Raw genomic sequence first — 5490 nt, forward strand, 5'->3', positions numbered from 1 at the left:
TCATTCCCAGTCTCAGCTGTTAACTAAAGGCAGCAATATCTAGCTCTAGACAGATTTACTTGCAAGTCACCTTCAACGGAAAACATATTCCAGGAGACAATAGAGCCCTTGAGATGTTCTTAAAAGGTCTTATTCTTACATGTGTTTGTCTAAGGAGAGATCCCCTGCAAACCCACCTCAGGGCTGCATCCAGCCTCTCACCTATAGAGGTTGCACTGCGAATGGGGACATTGTTAGTCCTGCAGCTTCTCAGTCAGGTGTGTGAGATAAGTGGGGAATGAGGGAGCGTAAAAGAAAGGTCAGGAGTCAAAGGGGAACAAGGAGATAGCTGGTTTTATTGCATTACACATGCAATTAGTAGCGTACAATGAGAGTGTGGATCTGCCACTGAATGACATAACTGTAGCTATTCACCGGTGTCCATTGTTTGTCTAGTTGCATCCCAGCAATTAAATTGCACCAAAGGGGAAAAGGCAGTGCCATTATCCATGAAACACTCCCACATTTCTGTCCTTTCCCCATCTCCAAATGGCTTTACCTGCATTAACTAATTAATCCTCATCACTTTCCAATTAATCAAGGCACAGAGTGTGGGCCTCTTCTATAGCTTTAATCTACCAGCAGTGGGGGCCCTTTCTTAGCCATCCTCACCAGAGGGCCTCCAAAGCAAGGGACAGCTGATGGGGTAAAGCATAGGCTCAGAGTTTTGTAGCCCCTACAGCTAACCATCCCCTACAGCAGTGGTTCCCAACCTTTTTTATACTGAGGACTGGCAAACATATTTAAATTTAATTTACATATTTAAATTTAATTTTTATGTTGGGGTGGTTGCAAGGATCAGATTGGGTTGGGGCACCACAGCTGTGGGCACCGGGGGACCCTGCCGAGGAGCGGGCTGCACAGGCAGTGGCCCGGGGGGAGCCAGCTGGGGCTGTCCAGGAAGAAGGTGCTCCACTGCCTTCCCTAGGAGCAAGCAGCAGAGCCGCCTCCTAGCTCTCTTCCCCAGGCATTTCCCCTCCTGCATTCCCCTGCTCCCAGCAGCAGGCAGGGCTGGGGGGGAGTCCTGCCTGGCCTGGCTGGTGCGTGGGCAGTACCTCACCAGGCATAGCCATGGTGGCAGAAGCAAGATGGGTCTCATGGAGCTAGTTACCTCCCTCCAGGGGCTACCCTGCTACCCAGTTTTAACCCTGCACATGACTGATGGTGACCCGGCAGCCAACCCTTCATGACCCGGTGCCAGGTTGCAGTCCTGTGATTGGGAACCTCTGCCCTAAAGCAATGGTTTTCATCCTTTTTTTATTAGTGGACCCCTTTGGAAACTTTGAATGGAGGTGCAGACCCCTTTTAAGTGTGGGTATTCACCTACTTTTTATTGATCATAGTCATCTTTCATGGAGCCCTTAGACAGTCTGCAGACCCCTGGGGTCCGTGGATCACAGGTCAAAACCACTGCCCTACAGAAATGCAACAGGTATGAGCCCTCTGGACATAGATCCACATCTGGTGCGATTCCATCTAGTCCCACACAATGCATTAATTTAATGATTGCAGTAGCATATATTGAATAGCACTAACATAGAGAAAGAAACTGTGAAAACTTTAGAGCAGACATCATAGCCCTACAACCAGGAGGATGTAAAGTTAGCTTTGGTATGGGGTGACTTTCATAGCATGGTTTCCCTAATGACAATGGAGAGCATTTCTGCTTTGGTAGCTACAGACTTGGCTGCTGCTGCTGCTCCACCAGTGGAGGTAGTTGTACAGGAACTGAATCTTCTGGTTCCTCTGGTACTAGGAATCCTCCCAGTTTGGATTCTGGTTCTGGTTCCAGTTTGGGAGCCAGAGTAAGAGGCTGACCCAATGGCTGCTTACAGTGCTCCTCTTCTTGGCGTCTCCGGGGTGCATTTTCTGGTTCCTTGACTGGGGCTGGACATGGTTCTGGTCCTGCTGGGACTGGCTCAGGTACCTCTGGGTCCAGGACTGGGACTGGGTCAGGAATGGCTTTGCTCAGAGCAGGAGGCAGGGTGGGTACTTGTTTGCATTGCTGCTGATTTTGCCGGGAAGACATCTTCCTGCAGTGCAGAGACACCTGTGGGAAATGACAGATGGTTTGTACACCTGCTCTACCAACACCTGCACCTGGCTTTAGGAGCTTTGACAACACATTCATCTCTGGGTGAATCATTTCAAACAACAACAGCAACAATTCCCTGCTGAAAATTTTCATTTTGGGTTTTTTTCCACCCTTGATACAATAGTCACATTTTGGCAACCAAGTTCTACCAACATTCTCTTTGTTTCAAAAAAATAATCCCAAATTCCCTTTGAACAAAAGGGGTTTAACTGATGAATTTCAGCCAGCCCTAATTCACGCTGATACAACATGCGGACAAAGTAGGGATAGAACAATGCCCATTAATTTCCCTTTCCTCCTTCCCCAGCCTCTTCCTGGAGGCCTTTATTTCTTTGCATTTTGGAATCCTTTATTCCTTTGATAACCACCTCTACTAATATTACTGCCTGCATTTCAGTAGCACCCAGGGGTACCAAGCTGTATAAGGTCTCTTTGTGCTACTCACAATAGTCACAACGAACAAAAAGACTTTTCCTTATGTTATTCCCTTCTTCTCTCTTGCAATGGCTTTTCCCCTTTCTTTTCCCCCTCCTGCAAAGTAATTTGTCCTTTTGTCTAGAATATTTTTAAGGCAGCTGTTCTGGGTATTTTATGCACCACCACTCGGTGTTGCAGTGGAAACCACAATAGCGCTCTGACAAAGAAGGCAAAATAATTCTTATGAAAGCCTGATTCCCTTCCCATTATCACTGGGACAAGTCAGGAGTGACTGTCAAGGACACTAAAATTATCCAATCATGGAGGAGAAGCCACTCCATCAGTCAACAGAGCAATGCAGGTGCAATCCAAAATTAGTTCCATCGAATCAATGGGGCACGAAAAATTGGGAGAGGGATCAGGCTGCTCCATTTCCAAAGCCTGCAGCCCCTGCTGTTTCATCTCAGGTAGTTTCATGCATAGATACAAGAGACTAACCCTTGCCAATAACAGATAATAAGCCTCTGCCAGCACCAGCCAGCTCCTATGAACAGATGCATGGACTTTGCACAATCCGACTTACCCAGTGAAAGCAAACAGGTCCGTGACCATGGGACTGAAGGAGCCTTGGGATGAAGGAACCTTTATATGGTCCCGAAACCCTGCCTCCTGGGAACAGAACATTGCTCTGTGCACGGTGGCCTCATTCCTTCCCAGCCCTGAAGTTGATCAGGTCACTCAAATTAACGGGTTGTTTGGCCTTTGGGAGAGAAAACTCCCTTTTGTGGGGTATTTTCTATTTTAGTAAGGGATGATTTGTGGGAGGGCTTGTTCTCATTCAAGCACATCTCAGGGTGTCTGCTTGACTATGTGGTGTTCTTGGATACGCCTCAAAATAAAAAACACAGGCGAGAGACCAGGTCTTTACCCCATGATTGGGGGAGCAAACTCCCTCATGGAGAGTACGAATACAGAGCTGGATTCTCACCGATACTCAGACCCCTTCAGGGCTGCAAAAAGGAGCCTTAAAGAGAGCGGAAATGATCCCTGAAGAAGCCCACCATCATGCTTGTAGCCTTGCTGTCTTGTTTGAAGCTGGGAGAAGCTACCTATGCTGACCTTTTCCCCTGAACTCAGGTGTAAGGTATAGGTCAGGGACCTGGCCAATATTCAAGCTATCCCTTGCTCCCAAAGTGTCAACAGAGAGGAGGACATCATTTAGCGTAGCCCCAAGACTACATGCGCTCCCGAATAATCCTTTCAGAGTTTCTTTACAATTAAGCTTTAAAGTAGCATAAAGGTCTCCTCAATTAGGTAATGAGGTTGTTTTCTCAAGTAGTTTGCATTGCAAGGCATAAACAAAAGCTCATTGAGGTCTGACAATTGTCTTCAGCAGATTTGGATTGAGTCCTCTGGGGCAGCATTACCCTTGATGCTGTGGTGCTAAATGGTTGCAGAGCTCTGCTGATGGCTGTGGGTCATTCCTGCAGGATTGCTTCATGAAGCCGGACACCAGAAGGATTTTTGCCAGCTGGGCTGCAGGTTCAGGCATCCTACAGTCATGCTGGCCTGTGGGAACACAACGCGATGGAGGTGGGAATGCAGTTCTGTTCAGTGAACTTCAGCCAAGGACCCAACCCAATACAAACTGTACTTGGAAACTTTCAAAGCGGATTACATGGACACTTGGCTGGGATGTTTCAGTTAGCGGTGATCCTGCCTTAAGCAGGGGGCTGAACTAGATAACCTTGTGAGGTCCCTTCCAGCCCTATTTTCCTATGATCCTACAAACTAACCCTCCCACTGGTGGATGTTTCTATTTTCAAGGTCTCTCCACAGACCCACAGGCCTTTACTCAGCGATTCCTGCCCCGACACCAGTCTCCCACAACCAGGCCCCCAGCCCTCTATTGTCTCCATCCATTTTTGCATTTGCCAACACCAGCCCCAGATCATTTGCCAGAGGTTACACAGAAATGGGAGTGAGAGCCCTTATAAATGCATCAGGCAACAGTCTCAAGTTGCAGCAAGGGAAGTTTAGGTTAGATATTAGGAATAATTTTCTCACGAAGAGAGTAGTAAAACACTGGAACCGTTTACCCAAAGAGGAGGTGCAATCTCCATCCTTGGAGGTTTTTAAGACCTGGATAGACAAAGCCTTGGCTGGGATGATCTAGTTGGGGCTGGTCCTGTTTGATCAAGGGGAATAGGCTAGATGTGACCTCCTGAGGTCCCTTCTCACCCTCATTTTCTATGATTCTGTGATGAAGCAGATTAGACTTGCAGACAGTCTGACAGTGGGAAATTCAACCCAGATCATTAGAGCTTTCATGCATGTTAAAATGATCCACCTTGTATTGAAACCCAGGTGCCCGCCCTGAAGTAATGACAGGTGCAAGAGAATAAGAAGGCGTGGAAGTGACATGAGTATGTAATTAAGGTAGGAGTGCAAAGCCGTGCCTTGGGAGAGCTTGTTCAGCCACTTCTGATTCATACAAGGTGGGGGCAGTTCCTTATGATCGAGCTCTTCCCATGCCTGGAGACTCATGAGTTTTGGGAACACAAGTCTGTAAGGCAATGCAGGCAACCACAATCATTTGGCTAGAAAGGGTCAGGAGAGCCTCCTCTCTACAGTCCCTTATATGGCAGAGACACAAAATGCCCACACCCAACTCTGGTTCCTTGGTGCAAAGAGAAATTCCCACACAGGAACAAATGAAGAGAGGCTTGTGGAAAGGAGAAGAAGAGTCAAGGGGGCCTTGGCAAAGAGTGAGAAATGGCATCCAGATACAGTCACGTCGGCCTGTGGGAACACAACTTGTTGGTCAACGTAGGATGAGCTAGATCAAAGATGACTGGATAAAGCTTATATCACTGGGGAAGTCAACCTCCCCCAACAGTCCTTGCCAGTATGATCAGAGGAAAGATTTCTCCCTACCC

The 5490-nt window shown here is 47.6% G+C and overlaps 1 long non-coding RNA gene across 1 annotated transcript; it reads right to left on the reverse strand.

Moving 5' to 3' along the window:
* Positions 1 to 315: 315 nt before the first annotated feature.
* On the reverse strand, positions 316 to 3250 carry LOC132245596 (uncharacterized). Its single transcript, XR_009457305.1, has 2 exons — positions 3135 to 3250; positions 316 to 2089 (listed from the first exon to the last, which is right to left on the reverse strand). It is a non-coding gene; the product is annotated as an uncharacterized LOC132245596 (long non-coding RNA).
* Between the last annotated feature and the right edge of the window lie 2240 nt (positions 3251 to 5490).

Source organism: Alligator mississippiensis, chromosome 15, assembly GCF_030867095.1.
Source record: "Alligator mississippiensis isolate rAllMis1 chromosome 15, rAllMis1, whole genome shotgun sequence".
Lineage (NCBI taxonomy): Eukaryota > Metazoa > Chordata > Crocodylia > Alligatoridae > Alligator > Alligator mississippiensis.